The 17,672-nt window shown below is 41.0% G+C and overlaps 2 long non-coding RNA genes across 3 annotated transcripts in view; both read right to left on the minus strand.

Annotated features, from left to right (window-relative positions):
• Window positions 1-17,672, minus strand: part of LOC122180878 — a 397,042-nt gene that overhangs the window by 318,507 nt on the left and 60,863 nt on the right. The gene's annotated exons all lie outside the window — the stretch shown is intronic.
• Window positions 8,294-13,238, minus strand: LOC122180871. 2 transcript variants are annotated; one of them, XR_006179248.1, is made up of 3 exons: window positions 12,993-13,238; window positions 8,887-9,067; window positions 8,294-8,627 (listed from the first exon to the last, which is right to left on the minus strand). It is a non-coding gene; the product is annotated as an uncharacterized LOC122180871 (long non-coding RNA). The 2 variants fall into 2 exon arrangements; XR_006179249.1 differs by having other exon boundaries at window positions 8,887-9,215.

The following is a 17,672-nucleotide window of genomic DNA, read 5'->3' on the forward strand; positions in this document are numbered from 1 at the left end:
GTTGTATTTAATAGATGTCAGACTAACAAAAACAACCGCTACCATTGCTACAGAGATATTTACAGAACTGCTCATGGAAAGTGAATCAGATCAAAGAGCTGAGAGCAAAAACTTGCTTTACCTCTCTATCTATACAGAGTGGTCCATATTAAAAAAAATTGAATTAAAAACATCTCTTTTGTCTGTTCAAAAATTCATGTTTGCAAAATTTGCATCAGCAAGCTTGAGCAGTCAACTGGAGACCAAACCGCAGCTGATATATCAGTCAACACAACATTTAAAAGGAGTTCACAAAGGAAACAAGTAATTTTGTCTCCTGGCTTAGAGAAATTCCTGGCAAAAGCAAAAACTATGCTCGACCCTCAAATAACCAAACTCCCATCCATTGCATATGGAAATTATTCTGCCACCATTTTATTGCTCTAGCAGAGGTGGTGCATGGTCCTTTGGAAGCCTTGGCTCTTCTCAAAGGCTATTATTTTAAACATTTTCGTACTGGGAGCTGCATGAAGCTGGCAATTTTAGAATTAGAGTGCAGTGTGGAGAATGTCACTTTGAAATTATTTAGCTCAGTTCATTTCCTTTTCAAGCGCAATAGAAAGCAGATGGAGCAGGGAGGGCCAACATGCCACAGAAGAACTCTCCAGGCCTTGGCCAGTGCTCTCCTCCTCAAGACTAATAGAGAGGTCACCAAATCCTCACAGAGTTATTATCCATTAGAAGTACATGCTAGAATTCAGCTATAGTCCTGGGTCCTCGTCTTTGGAACAAGATGCCTCACTCCTAGGTTTATGTTACATACTGAACGTGAGACCTAAATTGCCAACAAGGTCACCAGGGACACAAAACTCATGCCTTAAGAGCAGTACAGAGAAGCTGAAGAGAGGTCAGAAGAGCACAGCTGGAAGATTAAGTGCTTTGGGATAGAGAGTCATGATAGAGAAAAAGGTCTAAACACTTGTCCACTATGAAGGAAAGGGTGCTACCAAAAGACAGCTTTGCCATATGCAGCAAGAGTTAGACAAGAGATTGTAAGCTTGATTAGCATTAAGGATGTGTTGAGGTCAAATATGAGTGGGGAAAAAAAATAAGCACAAGAGAAGTGAAGCACTGCAGCCTCTGTTTGTAGTTGATTCTGCATCACAGGAAGTGTCTATGAGGAGTTACAGGAATTTCTCCCAGGCACACTCCAGCAAAGTGTGATCTTGCCTTAGAATGAGGGGACGACATCCAGGGATCCTCTCCAGCATATCTCTTGAATACTTTAACAGAGCCTGTTAGAGCTTGTGCTTCATGTCTCTGATAAAGACAAAGAGGGGTTGCCAAAGGAAAGTAATTACACGAGAAACAAATCCAAGTGCTGGACGTGCCATAAGTTCTAACAGAGACATTTGGACTTAGAAGGTCCAACCCATTCTCTGTTGAGACATCAGGAGAATTATTCTGCTCTCATTGTCTCCCTCTGCATTGTGACGGTATTCAGAACGTGTAATGCACAGCTTCACGTCTCACTGTGCAGGACTACATGCACCAAACAACAACTAGAGTGAGCTCCAGCCCACAGACATGGATTCTGAACCTACTCACGCACATCTCCAGTTTGATCCACACACTGTGCTCAACCCTTGTTTTTCTCACAGAATTAAAAAGTGCATCACAAGCAGGTCATACTTTCAGCTTTCTGACAACTGTTGTCCAATAGGCAGACAACAGGATTCTGATCACTGCTTCTACTGCTTTCATCACAGATGAACCTGTTCCTCATATTCGTACTTATAGCCTTGGGTACTATTTCACTCATGTCAACAAAGGATTGCTGTCCAAAGTTGATGACACTGGCATGAGACAGTGCCATTTGTTCTTCATGCCAGTGTCTTCATGATGCTGAGGAGATGTTGGATATAGAGATCACGTGCCCTTGGGAAACTATGCAGATCTCTCCAAAAACAATGTCTTATATCTATTTATGTGGAAAATACTACAGATACAAAGATCACAATAACACCATTTGATAGAGCAAATTCTCAACTACAAAACACTACTTACAGAGTCACCAATAGCTATGCATTTTTGCCAGTGATGAACAAGAACCTACATGCCACACAAAACCACTGTTGCTACTGCTGAAACAAACCATCCACCATCTCAATGTGTTCATATTCATTCTTTGATCTCAATAAACACCCAGTAAGCATCAGTGAATGCCAATTGGTGCAATGTTTTCTTCATAGAGGAATGTGACACCTTTGCTTCATATGCACTTCTATGTCAGATACCATTTTGTCATCAGACTGCCCCTCTGCTGCCATCTATTGCATGGCCACAAAACATAACAGAATACTGTTGGGAAGGTTCAACCTCTACTCCATACCACCAACATCTGCCTCTGATGTCATGTATCATCATAATACAATAGGAGGCATTACTTTCGGAACAGCCCTTGTAGTTTGTGCTGTGCACCTAGAATAACTTCATAAAATGGTTTAAGTTGAAAAAGACCTTACAGATCATCTAGATCACCAATGAAGACATTTCTGGATGCAGCAGGCCAACTTCAAGGCTTCCTGCATCAAACATCATCAGTGTCCCTTTCCCTTCAACAAACCAGTAACAACAGAGGAGATAACTGCTGTCACTCTGGAGAATTTTACCATTCTGAGTCCTCACCAGCTGCTGGCAACAGTTCAGGGTTGGGCATTACCACCATAGGCACAATTGTGATAAGGGTCTGTGAGATTGGTCACTTTGCTCATTAAATATCTGCGCTGAAAACATCAGTCAGCTCATACAGATGTACGTTCTACAGATATTCAGGCAAACTAATGCATTTGTATCCTTCACAAGTACCTCAATCAAAAAGTCTGTTGCTCTTTCCTTTCCTAAGCTCTAAGGAGAAGACTCAGAAAAAAAATATATATATACCAATCACCAGCAAAAGGGAAGTTATCTGAAATTCTTCTCTATGCCAGGGGAATTGAGGTTCTTCTCCTGTCTCAGATACTGGCAGCCAAACACTTTTCCACACCTAGACAAACTCCACTTTGTCACTCCACAAACTTCCACTCCTGCAGTGAATCAAATGACATATCAAGACAAGCATGGGTCTGATGGCACATTTGCTTCCAGCAGAACATGTGTTCAGCTAGCTGACAACCAGGGAAGTCAAACCAGACAAGTCATGTTTTCTGCATCTTGTATTACATGGGCCAGGCCATTAATAAGTCACCCATAAACCAGGTTGCCAAAAAGTAATACCTGTCTTCTGCCTTCTCCCCACACACCCTTCATAGGCAGTATCCCTTTCCAGCACATCCATCAGTCACACAGGATGTACACAGGTTTCTTCTCAGCTCCATACCAGCCACACGGAGCCTCAGCCCCTCTCCAGATCTGGAAGATAACACTAAGACCATCAAGTGTACTCAAAAGTCCCAGATCTCCAAGAGTCATCATGCATTGCTTCCCCGCTTTCTTCTTCCCACACTCTTCTTTGCTTCTTTCTTTGCTTCTGTCTGCTTCTTTGAACTGTGCTTCCACATCGTCACCCCATTTTCTCAACCATTACTATAGCTATGCAGAGATCTACCCCCCTACCACCCTATAGAGGTCTGTCTGATCTACAATAGGCCACGGATATCCTAACACTGCAACACTACTGCACACCAATTAATACCATCAGAACACACTCTCTTACATAGAAAAGCCTCAGTAGTAGTAAGCACAAGAAAAAAGAAATAACATAAAAAGACTTGCTCACCAGCTTATCCACAGCCACGTCCTATTGAGGTTTGCAGGGTCAGTCTGCCTGGCTAGAGCCTCAGCTGCTTCAGTCAGCATCTTCCAGCCTTTTCATTGGCCCCAGGTGTCTCTCTTATACCAGGCAACAGCTTGATGAGAACAGCTCTGGCTTTTGGATCTATGCTTCTGTTTCAGCCTTGTTGTAGGGGTAGGACTGAGCATGGCCAGGGCAAGAAGTAGCCTCAACAGACTGGGAAGACACAATTGCTAGCACGTAGGCCCACCTCCCCCAGATAACCTCCATCACTGTTTGTTCCAAGAGCTGATTCTCACCTCCCCTGTTGCTTCATTAGCTGGAGCTCATAAGATAATATGAGGGACTCCATCAAACATCTCTTGGAGAGGTGGTGGCCTCTGGAAATAGTCTCAGGGAGGACCATGCTGGGTGTAAGGAGTCAAATGTGGCATTTCACTGTGTCACTGGAGAGATCTCAGGAGCAAACTGTCCTCTTGGAATTTGTTTTTAAGCAATTCTGTCGATTCAAATGGGAGTCTAAAAGCAACCTGGTAGGAAGAAGTAAGGAGCAAGTAGTGTAGATTCACCTTTCTTCCACTGCCTCATCTATGAAACTAAGTTAATCGCATGATCTTCCTGAAGAGGAGTAGTTGAGAAGATTAAGAAGAGGTAAGACAATAAGCTTCAAAATAAATGTTTAAAAATCTTTTTTTTTTTTTTAATATGTATTAAGATGTATAGACAATAATTACATGTCTATTAAACTGAGTTATTTAAATGAGTGCTTGGCAAATTAACATATAGAATATTAATTAGAACCCCTAATTCTGCTGAACCCAAGAAAAGCTGATTTAAAAATTGTAAATGTGTAGAAGATGGCTTCTGAGAGAATAAAAAACATTTCTATGTTCTGAAAAGCAAGCAATGAGGATGTGACAACACATGAAAAATTCCTTTAACTGTACCTCTTCTCAGCACAGTTTGCAGGACCTGAGGCTTCCCCAGTGGCAGCTGCTTTTTGAGCTCCCACCTAGACAAAAGAATATATATTTGTCCTATCTTGCTTCATTTCCATATGTATTCTCCTTCTGTGGGTTTCATGGCAGCTCTCTCTCGTCTGGTCATGCACCCCAGCAGAATAACACATATACAGTGAGTTCCCAGGCCAGTGCACTTAGACCAGGCAATGCTGTCAGAAGCAGAAGCATCTCTACCCTCAACAGCTCGTGGTCTTGATCTCAGCAAGCTGCAACAGTGTTTGAGGCAGGCATGCAGGGGGGACAGAATGATAGAGGCAACTGAAAAGTAAATGAGAAGCAAGTGAAAAGTTTGAGCTAAGTCTCCCGAAAAATCCTCGGAAAACTAGAAACAAGCAGGTTTTGCAATGTGAAAAAGAACATGTGAGGCTTATGGGGACATGCATGTAGAATTATAGAATCCTTAGAGTTGGAAGGGACCTCTGAAAGCCATCTAGTCCAACTCCCCTGCATTGAGCAGGGACACCACAGCTAGATCAGGTTGCCCAGGGCCTGATCCAGCTTTGTCTTGAAAGTCTCGAGGGATGGGGCATCAACCACATCACTGGGCAACCTGTACCTCACCACCCTCACTGTGAATTTTTTTCTTTATATCTAACCTAAATCTATCCTCTTTGAGCCTGAAACCATCTCCCCTTATTCTGTCACCACAGACCCTGCGAAAGAGTCTGTCCCCTTCTTTCCTGTAACTCCCATTTAGATACTGAAAGGCTGCTGTCAGGTCTCTTGGAGCCTTCTCTTCTCTGGTCTGAACAGCCCCAGCTCCTTCAGCCTGTCCTCGTAGGAGAGGTGTTCTGCCATTGAGTCATTTTTGTGTTACCTTTTTTCCAGTTACCAGGGACTTCACCTGATTGCCATGACTTTTCAAATATCTCTGAGAGTGGCTTGGTGACTACATCAGCTAATTGTAAGGACCATTCATGTTTGTGTGCCCACCTATTGTTGGGTAGATGCACACGTACACTTACATCAGTAGCAATAATATCCTGGCTCCATTTTAATGCCACATGAAAAGTAAAGCAATTAATGAAATATAGGAGTTTGTGTATGGAAACTGGCATAAAAGAATAAACCTGCACAGACTCAGTGCAATTCTTCACATTTGAAAGAGCTATTAGACTAGATAGAGATAGATGCAAGTAGAGAAATACAGCAGACAGAAGCCACTCAATAGCATTCAGGGAAATCAACACTCATGCGAAATGCCAACATCCTGGGCTAAACATCTTGTTAGAAGTGATTGAATTCCTAACAGCTGTGTCAAAATGCATTCACTTGCAAGTGTTACTTGTGGATAAGCAATATTATCTTGTCATCCTTGCTATTTATGGCAGCATCCATAACATCCTCACTTCTTTCCAACCATATTGTTCTCCAAAGAGCCTGCTGCAACTCTTTTGTGGCTGTGAATGTACAATTTTCTATGATTGTCCAAGCTACTGTGGGCTTCAAAGTTCAATAGTAACCAAGGTGGGTATAATCAGAGTTGAACAACTCATGGATTATATCAGCATAAGGGATATAAAAGCAATCCAAAACCCCATACTATAAGCACCATTTACTGATTGGACAAAATTTTTAATGTTGAAAGGAACACTTGAATTTGAATTCATACTTGAATTCATAAGACATCAAGTATTCCATATTTGCACTGACAATTTCATTTTTTTATTACTGTTACATTTTTTGTGGGCAATAAAATAATCAAATACTTCTGGGAATAAAAAGTAATAAGGGGAAGCTTAGAGATTTAGAGAACAATATTTCAGGAATTTTGCCTCAAATAACCAGGTCTTTTATTTTTTTGTGTGTGTACCTAGAGTATGCGCAAGAAAAACTGTGAGTGTGCTGTCAAATGGAAAGAAACATATTTCTCATTAGGACTGTGCTTATCACACTTTCAAAAGTTTTAAAAATCAATGCATTTGTTTGTCATTTTAATTTGATATAACAATAGCTGACAAAACTGCTCATTTTGCCTGCTAGTGACAAATTTACTGAAATTTTGCAGCATGAGCCAAATAACATGGCACCAGTTCCTCCAGCTTTTATTTCATTCTGCTCTAGGCAGTATTCCTACTTGTTTTTTTTTGCGTGAGTTTTGCCTGAATGAGGGCTGAAAGTTTCAATTTCTAACATCAGACAGTTTTAGAGTCAGTTGAAGAGTCACAGAAATCCCATTTACAAAACATGTTGGGTGACTAGAATGGTGCTGCCTTCAAATTTTATCTCTGAAATGCCAGGCTCATTTCTTACAGAGCATTGCAACATACAAACTAACTATATCCTTGATGAAATTCCCTTGAGGTCCTTGAGGTCACCCCCAGGATTAAACACTGCCTGACCTTTTGCGTTCAGAGCTCAGAAGCACTGTATTATGACGCCTACTACGCCTTCGGAGATGTTGGTCTGTTCCACTAAAAACAAACATCTTAGATCTCGTCCCTCATGGGAAGAGCTCCAATGAAGAAACTCCCTGTTATTACCTTGTACAGAGACTCTACAGGACCCTGTTCTGCCCTTCTGGCGACAGAGACAACGTAGATAAAGCTATCACTCAAGTGCAGCCTTGAGTAACGGCACATTTTCCTTCATTCAAAATGATATTGTAATGCATTAACTAAGGGAAATGTGTTAGGAGCTTTGTGCTGGAAACAGAGTGGCGGGTCATGAAGGTAGTGGTTAGGGCAAAGTACTTCATAAAATCATAGAATGGCTTAAGTTGGAAGGATCTTATAGATCATCCAGCTTCAACCCCCTACTGTGGGCTGCTTGCCCTCCATCAGATCAGGCTGCTCAGGGCCCCAGCCAGCCCAGCCCTGAATGCTTCTGGGAATGAAGCATCTGCAGCTTCTGATTTGATTCAACTGCTCTTTTCAGTCTCCTCTATGCTACTGACTTGTGGTGAGATTTGGAAGTCTTTTATGGTAAAGCCTATAAACTAGAGCCCTTCATCTAACTGCTCTGCCACTGCTTTTCTGCAAAGAGGAGGTTGTAGCAGTTCATTATGTCATAATACTTTTACTGTGTTAGCTGCTGGTGTGTACAGTTAGTGCATCTTTTTGAACATGTACCCATCATTTTTTTTACGAGAATGTGCTATACATCTGTAAATGAACATATCCATGTAGATGCTGGGACTCAGTAAGATCACAGAATATGAAAAAACAGTATGAAATCTATTGAGCGTAGCTCCTCTGACTGGAGCCTTTATGGCAGCTGTGTGGACCGACTCCTCCCTGAGTTTTCACTCCAGGAATTATTTCTAACTTGGCATCCTGAAGTCAGTACTGGATTCCAACCTGAAAAGAAAAGCAGAGCTAGGCAGACACACACTAACCTCCTTCAAGCATTCAGAGTATTGTGCATGTGATAAAGGGTTGGATAAAACTGTGGCAATAGTCTGCTATCTTTCAAGGCTCAGGAAAATAAACCACAAAGGCAATTCAACAAAGTCCTCTTTGTTCCTGAATAGAACCAACAAAATGAAAGAAATCTGGTGGACGAGAGAAGGCAAGAAAAGGTTTATTGCAGGCAGCAAGTACAGACAGAATCATCTTTGCTGGCTTCTCTGACAGAGCAAGTGCATGATTATCACATGAGCCTCTCAAAGACAGGAATTAAAGGGGCTGTCACATCGCTTAAGCTGCACTGAGGTCAAAGGAGTTCGGACTAACCGAGGTCAGCCACACGTGGCCCGGGAAGTAGGGGTCTCATTTTTTCTAAGCAACAATTGTTCAGTTTGATAAAAATAGATGCCTGAAGCCTGCAATGGCTTGTAAAGCTGTCCCTGTAGGCTGGATTCCCACAAAATGCAGTATATCATCATCAGCGCTCTGAAAAGAACCGAAAGACAATGAGGCCAGTCAGATGGTCAATAGAAACAAGCACAGAGGCAAAAAACACAGAGGAGGTCACCATTTTTCTCTGTCACCCCCCTAGAAGAGCAAGGGGAAAAATAACAAGTCTGAAATATTGGTGCATCGGTATAATAAAATGAACATGGAAACAGGTGCTAGCAATATGACTGTATGGGAGCCTGTTGCTCTCTTCCACACAGTATTCCATGAACTGTGTCTCAAACAGAGAACCCACCTCACAGGTTGCCAGTGATGCCAGGGCTATGAAGAATGCCCCTGTGGTAAAAATAGTGCCCATTCTGTCCCATGCTCTCTGTCCCCATTCAGTTTCCAATTCACGTAATTCAGCTATAAAAGGAGCACTGAACTCGTCACCGGGAGCATCAAATTTCTCCACAGTTTTGATGAACCTTTTGCTGGAAGTGGACAAAGGAGAAATGAAAAGTTGTGTAGCCAAGTGCAGCACGTGTCTGGGTACATCCTGAGACTCGTGTTTGAAAGCAGGATTGATGTTCCTCTTCTTCACTGGGCAGGCACAGAAAAGCAGCCTCTTTTTTTTTCAACCTTTGGATCAAGTCAACACAAAAACACAGTGTAATCTTCATCATCATCTTCACTTTCATATACAACCAAGCTCAGGATGCTTCTGTGCTTGCTGTTACACAGCACAGATTATGTGATTGATTCTGCCCAGAAAACTGATTCTCATTTCTGTATCCCCATTTCTGAATTAGAATTTTCCATGTTGAGATTATTTGTGACAGGAATACCAAAATTTTAAGATACTTTCTACAAATAAAGCCTATCCCCAACTTCATTACTCACACAATAATATCATATCTTCCTGGTAAACAAAGTATATGTGATACAGACAGAGTGAATGTAATGGGATTTGCAAGTATCTCTCTGTCGCACCTTTTTATTCACTAAAATAAATCCTGAGATCAAACCAAATAAGGAAAACTGCAGGTTCCCCACATGATCTTCACTGGTATGTTCAAGCTGATAGTGAAGAATGAATCTGAGTAAACAAGTCCTTAGGTAAGCTCAATTCTCTTTTACAACCTGGTAATGACTATGTGTTGACCTGTCCTTGAGGAAAGAGCCTTTAATGCAGCTTATCAAGCCCAGAAGACCTCCCATTGTCCTCAGTGAGGTCTGGGTCAGAAGTCAAATTGAAAACTCCAAACACACTATCTGTGCTTGACAGGCTTTAAACTGGAATTGACGTTCAATGTCCAGTGTGCCGTAAAACACAGCAATAAAATACACAGTAATGTAATAGTCCTGGGTAATTTGCTCCAGGTAGCCCTGCCTGATTAGACCAGATGGACCCGAGGACCCTTCCAACTTCATCCATTCTGTGAATAGTAGAGAACTGCTTTTTTCATTCATTTCCACTCTTTTGTTCCAATTTTACTGTGTTTTTTTCCTGCTCTGGTGTAAGGCTTGAGATGATGCAGTTGTATACTTCCTTGGGTATAGAAGGAGATGCAAATGCCTTTTATTAGTCTGTTCATTTTCCCCTCTGTACTCAGCACTGGTAAGGCCACACCTTGAGTACTATGTCCAGTTTTGGATCCCCTCTCAACATCAAGGCCCTGGAGTGTGCCCAGAGAAGGGCAACAAATCTGATGAGGATCTTAAGAGGAGGGGCTGAAGGAACTGGGATTGTTTAGTCTGGACAAGAGTAGGCTCAGGGGAGACCTTATTGCTCTCTGCAATTACCTGAAAGGAGGCTGTGGCCAGGTGAGTGTCAGCCGTTTCCTCAGAACTATATAGGATTAGAGGGAATGGGCTCAAGTTGTGTTAGAGGAGATTCAGGTTGGGCATAGGAAAACCTTCTCCAAAAGAGTGGCCAGGCACTGGAATAGGCTGCCCAGGGAGGTGTCAAAGTCACCATCCCTGGAGGTATTCAAGAAACATTTAGATTTTGCACTAAAGGGTATTGTTTAGTGAGGAAATATTGGTGGTAGGTGGATGGTTGGACTAGATGATTTTGGAGGTCTTTTCCAACTTTGGTGATTCTATGATTTTTAAGCCTGATAAAGGACAACTGTCACCAATGATGTAGGATTCCAAAGTAAGCAACACAGAGCAGACTCTCAAAGCCAGCACACTCAGTCCTAGTGAAGGGGATGGGTATGGGTTCCTCATACACTGGAATTTGGACTTTCTGATGCAGCTGGTATGCTGTTGCTTTTTGGTGGGGAGAAAGATGAGGAGCAGGCACTCAATCATGTATATCCTGGGGGAGCTGAAGGGCTTGTGTTGAAGGTCCTGGAAGTGTTCATTACTGACCCCCTGATTGGTGACAAAGCTGCAATCCACCAAGCAGCAGGATTCTGTGTCAAGCATTCTCTATGGAAAAACTCTGGTTTTCTCTGTAAGGAAATTTATTGTATCTCCAAAGTGATGGGGAGTAGCATGGAGTTCAGTTTCTGTGTGTTGTCACCAACTCCTCATCTCAGCATGTCTTGCTGGTAACTTAACCACCCATTGCAATAAAGCACTCTTGGTCTTTCACACCATGTTAAAGAAAATAATCAACAGAGTACTTAAACCATGTTTGGCTTCAGTTCAGTTTTCAACTGAGTTCAATAGTAAAAAGAAACCCCAGTAGTTCTACTTCACCACAGCTAGTCTTGCTCAACGTCTAATGTTAAGATAAAATATGTTTTCCAGTGTGTAGGATGAAATAAGAGTTGCTATCGCATCAAGATGATTTTGTCAAACGCTACTCACATTAGATAGCAAATATTTTCTTTTGTAGAAGGAACAATTTTGAAAGTAGATAACCAAGCTGATGTTGGGGATACATCACTTGGGACCATGATTCATGATCCATGTAGTCTCAGTAAAAAGTATATTACTTTCTCAAACAGCTTTTAACAGGGACCTTGACAGAATTTTTTTTCTTCTAAATGATAAATGATCAAATCCAGTTCTACAACATAATTTTCAGTCATCGTTGTTCATTGTTTTTCTATTGCAAGTATGCCTTGGCATGGTTTATGAACCATTCAAGTATTTAGTAGCTGTTTAAAAGTAACAGCTATAACTACTTACACTGGATCCAAACAGTAGATGACTAGATGGGTCACTACCTTTAGAAGAAAAGTGTTTATGGAGAAGGATTTAAGAGAAATAAGATTATAGATGCAGATGTTCCATTATTCACAACATTTCAAGGGAGAAAGCAGAATGGCTTTTAAAGTTAGGTACAAAATAAAAATATTTCAATAAAAAGATAAGGATAAAGTTAGAGAGAAATTGCAAAAGTCAAGCCACTTGGAAAACCCTACCTGTTTAGGTAGGGTTTCTTGATTATAATATCCCAAGAGTGAGCATTTTGATTCCAGGTCACAATAAGATGCCATTCATGGAAAATACTGCATTTTCCACCCAGATGGAGAAAGGAATGGGAAAGGTGTATGACAGAGTGCCTCTCATCCCTTGAGATCTATCCAAGATCTTGGGAAATCAATGGAAAACCTTCCATTGAGTTGAACGTGCTCTGAATCACATCCTTTTAGAGCATGCTTTGTTGTCAAGCCCTTCTTCCCCACTCTGTTGCACAATTTGCTTTCTGCTGATGTTTTTTTTTCCAAATATTAATAAATCTGTATAATCTTTGAGCCTTTCTTCTGTTTCAGTCACACTGTTTCACTGTATGCATGACTGCATGATTGAGGGCTGCTCTGGAAATTACTCATGAAAATGAATTGCCTGGTCATACCACAATGGTCAATATCTGTAGGCTGCAGCATCCCCTCTGTGGGCCATTGTAGCAGATCATAAAATCTCATTTCCAGGAAAGTTTCAAAACTTTTATTTTCTAAGGAACATTAATTATCAAAATCCAAATGACCTGTCCCATTTCTCCATCCACTTCCTCTCTTTTTTTCCTCATCAGACGTGGTAGATTGGAGGCAAGTGGCAAGAGATGACATTTTAGGTTCCTGGTTTTAAGTCCCTGGTTTCATATCAATGTCAGCTGAAGTGCTTAAAAACAACAAGACTCATGATCCTAATGCCCAAACCAATATTTGCATGCAATCATTTCTCCATTGTTGAAGTTTTATAACAACAGCTGATTTACAAGTCTGACACTTAGGCAGGCATATGCTTTGGCAATCTACAGGCTTCCCAAGACTCATGCCTGCAGCACTGCCTGTTGACCTCTCCTTCCAACACAGGGCTTTGAGGCATCATCACAATCGCCAAACCACTTTGGACCTACATGGTTGTGAAAACACTAGTCATACCCCCATCTGAGCGTCCATTTTTTCACCTATAAATTATATTCTGTAGAGACCAGAACTTTCAGGAGGTACTTACAAGTTTTTACAAAGCACTTATCCAGGAAAGGTTCTCATACCCACGGTGAGACTTGAAATACATTGAAGAACAGAAAAACTCTCACCCCTCCCAGATGACCACCTGTTGTCAAGACACTGATGACATGGGAATCCAGATTTCAAGCTTATGTCCCGCAAGATGTCTGAATATCAGAATCCTGCATCTCAGGCAAGCATTCTGGCCGCCAAATTGTCAGGTATTCTGAACAACAACTTCCTCAGTCTCTCCTGTTGGACCTGTTTCACTTTGTATAAATAATTAAACATTAATTGGAACAAGGACTTGAACTTAGACTGCCCATTGGACTGTTGCATTGGTCTTTCTCCAGACCAGTGGGTAGGTAACTATTTGTATAAACTTGGTAAGTTGCAGAGCAACAGACGTACCTAAAGGGATCCCAAAAACTCAGAAAGAAAAGCCCAAAGACGTGTGGTAAAATCATTCAGTAAGCTACAGAACACACATTTTTCAGTCCTTGATCAGAATGAGGCAGAACAAGGAATATTAGCTGCTTTAGGGAAGGTTTTGCCAAATCTTCTCCACAGGTCATGCTTCCATCAAGTTTTGAGAAGAGATATTATTTAAAAGTCAAACTTCTTTTTTGTTGAAGTGAAAAATAGCTCCTACAGTTACAAAATCCTAATAAGCCCTCTATATTATGTTGAAGGCGTTAAGAATCTTCGGCATCATAATTGCTAGATTCTTAAAGTTTCTAAAACCTCTGGCTCAGACATAAAGAAGACTCTCACTGTTCCAGCTCTGAGTGGAGTAATTTGTTCCTCTGGCACTCTTCTCAATTTTGCTGGCATTCGTCAAATGATGACTTATCACATTTAGTCACATATAGTCATACAGAAAGATAAGTGAAGGCAATCAGATAAATTCAGTGATTAGAATAAGATTGCCACAAAAGAAAATACAGAAGGTAAGATAAAAAACTGGGGAGGCTGACTCCTAATCAGTTTACCTACTTGGTAAACAACGTTCCATAATAACTTAGATGTTTATTTTTGGTAGTCAAATACATTTATTTTCAAACAGCTTTTTCATAAGGATTAGAAATTAAAAACTGTAATTTAGATAACAGACTCTATAAGCAGCTGATATCAAAATCAGCAAGTTGGTATTCAGTAGACGGTGCAAGGTTCTGCTTTTTTCTTTAATGTCATATAATATTTCATTTTCATAAACACATGAATTCAGTTAAGAGTTAACTAGCTAAAATATACAAATATGCGGGAGGTTTTAAAAAGAACTACAACTTCAAAAGGAGCTGGTTTAGGAGTCATGACCTTATTTTTTGCAATAACTTATGCATCATGAACTTACGTAATAGGCAAAAGATAACATATCACACTCTCAGTTTTATGTCCTTGGTTTTTGACAACAGTGTCAATTGTATTTGCTAACTGAAGAACTATCAGAGCCTCGTAGCTGAAAATGTTTTCATTCCAAAACTGTTGTTTGTACCAAATCATTTCCCCTTTATTTTTCCTTTCTAACATTGCTAAATTCAGAATCAGAAATGAATAGGAGTATTCAGACAAATTTGGACGTCAAGAATGTTTCTGAACATTAGTTATCCTAGTGAAATAGAAATATTTGAGAAATAAAAATATATATTTTTCTAACTCTAATGTCAACAGAAAGCACAAAAGCACACATATGAAGTGGATGCAGAGGTCTAAATCTTTAGTTGTTGCCCTTTGAGTGGGAGTCAATAGCAGTGACTTGGATTTTAAAGCATTCTCGCAAGCTAAGTTTGAGTCCATTTCTTCCTTTTCCAAGCAACTGCTTTAAGCACTAGCCATGAGGCTGGGCACCTGTATCATCCACTGAAAACATCCGTCCTCCTGAGGCACTGGGATGTTCAGAAACTACAACAGGAAATATCTTAACAAAACATTATGGAAATGGGAGAGGTCTAAAATGTCAGTGAGTTAAGGTGCTTAACATCCATATGGATTGGCAAAAATGGGCTCACTTTCTTGAGGTTATTTTTGGAGGGATCTGAGGCTTAGGAGTAGGATTTGTTTTGGTTTTAGCTGTGAAATCTGAATTTTGGGGGGAGCAGTTTTGCTTTGAGACATTTAATAATTCACAGTAATATGTAGCATGGGGAAGAGAATGGCTCCAATTTTGTCAATTTGCAGTTTTCTGCAAATTAGAAAATATGACAGGAAACAATTACATGCCATTAGTTCAGTAGAGCATTTGCTATTTTATCTCATCTGAAGCTGAATTTAAGTGACCTGAAGAGAACTGGTTACATGTCTTAAAATCTGGCTAACAGTAAATTATCACTGGCAATATAGATTATTTGGTGAAATCTATAGATACCATTTTAATTCAATGCAAATGAAAACTTTCAGTACCCGTGAGAGTAAATTGACATCAGTGAATCTCCCTGATTTAACTAAACTAGGAGAAGAGAATAGGAATTGTAGTAAACAGCAGGAAAACAGACAAAAAATTCAATCTGGAAAAACTGAAATTGATATGCAGAAGAACAAGAGACACACATTCAACAGATGGAAGAAACGTAAGGAGATGCAGTGCTGAAAGAAACCACAAACACTGCATGAAGGATAGCAGTCTCACACATTAAGAAAACAAAGTTCTTCCGAGCTGTTACTACAAAGGTCATCACTCCATAACAGATATGATGGTGCACTTTGGAATCAGAGGAAACTTGCCTTGAAGGGATGTCATAAACTACCAAATCCTTTCCTGTGTCTTTACATGCAAACAGCTACATTTATCTTATTCCCAAATGCTTATAAAATAGGTTTCTTTCAAAAATACATAAGTCTTCAGATCATCTTATTATGTTCTATATTTGTGCACAACAAAGCAGTCTCAGACTCACAGACTTTCAGACAAAACTGAATCACAGAATCACAGAATCACAGAATCACCTGGGTTGGAAGGGACCTCAAGGATCATGTAGTTCCAACCCCCCTGCCTAGCAGGGCCACCAAACATACACATTTAGATCAGGTTGCCCAGGACCCTGTCCAACCTGGCCTTGAACACGTCCAAGGACGGGGCATCCACAACCTCCCTGGGCAGCCCGTTCCAGGGCCTAACCACTCTCCTTGTAAAGAACTTCCCCCTGACATCCAACCTAAATCTTCCCTCCTTCAACTTGGATCCATTTCCTCTAGTCCTGCTATTGTCAGCCCTTTTGAAGAGTTTACTACCCTCCTGGGTGTAGGTTCCCTTCAGGTATTGATAGGCTGCAATGAGGTCACCCTGCAGCCTTCTCTTCTCCAGGCTGAACAAGCCCAACTCCCTCAGCCTGTCTTCACAGGGGAGGTGCTCCAGCCCCCTGATCATCTTAGTCGCCCTCCTCTGGACCCTTTCCAAAATCTCAATGTCTTTCTTGTACTGAGGGCTCCACACCTGGACACAGTACTCCAGGTGGGGCCTCACAAGAGCCGAGTAGAGAGGGACAATCACCTCCCTGTCCCTGCTGACCACCCCTCTCCTGATGGAGCCCAGGATCCCATTTGCCTTTCGAGCTGCCAGAGCGCACTGCTGGCTCATGTTCAGTCTCTCGTCCATCAGGACCCCCACGTCCTTCTCTGCCGAATCATTGAATTGAATTGAATCATTGAATAACCATTGAATCTTGAATCAACCAATAGAGGTACCCTGGCGTGGGTTTTTTGTTTGTTTGTTTGTTTTCTTGTTTTGTTTTGTTTTGTTTTGTTTTGCCAACTCAGAATTATTAAAAAAAAAAAGACATAAAACAGCACATAATTGAGGATATTGGGCCCACAGCACCAACCCTGTGGCTCTTCAGCTTTTATTTTCACTCACTCCATACCACTAGGCCTCACTACTTGCACACATAGCTGTAGCTGCTGGCAAACATTATCTGAAGAACAGAGAAAACTCTGATGGCATGGAGGATCTGATCTATTGGGAAGGAGCAGGGCAGATACACTAAGAGGGCAAGAGGAGTGGTAGAGGAGTTGTACAACCATCATTTTCATTGGTTCCTTGGTTACAGTTATTCTCATGCAGCCAAACAGCCCTTTCTTTTACATCAGACCAGTGACACTCCAGGCTGGTCAGCTCAAGGACGCAAAGGTGAATAGCAATAACCAACAATTACACTGACTTTCAGAGTGTACAGTTTTCATTTGGTACCTCGTAACATAGCCAATAAAGAGGGATAACTAAGATAAGAGAAGAAAAAAACACATACTGAATTTGAGAAGACAATGTACTGGCATGACATCTTTTAAACAATGGAACAATCTCCTAGATGCTCCCCAGTAATGGATCCTATTTGTTTGTTGCTTTTATAGCTAGACTGGCAAATGCTAGAAAATAGCCTGCAGGATATAATCTTGCCTTGGCAAGTGGTTGGGCTGGATGAACATTTCCATATAAGCTTCCTCCCAATTCAGATTAAAGCTCTGGAAAAAGGATTTCTTTCTTGCTCTGTATTCTACATGAAATCCATATATGGATTTCATAAATGGATTTCATATAACAACATCAAAAAATGCCATCAGAATTCTTGGACTCTGACACAAACTTCCTCAGAGATGACTGATACATCTCCACTGACCCAGGGACTTCAAAGCATGTCCTTTGATACTCACAAAAACAGGTCCATATCTGCAAATGCCATCAGAATTCAGA

Source organism: Lagopus leucura, unplaced genomic scaffold, assembly GCF_019238085.1.
Source record: "Lagopus leucura isolate 7727_CA_CO unplaced genomic scaffold, USGS_WTPT01 Super-Scaffold_1, whole genome shotgun sequence".
In the NCBI taxonomy this organism is placed as follows: Eukaryota; Metazoa; Chordata; class Aves; order Galliformes; family Phasianidae; genus Lagopus; species Lagopus leucura.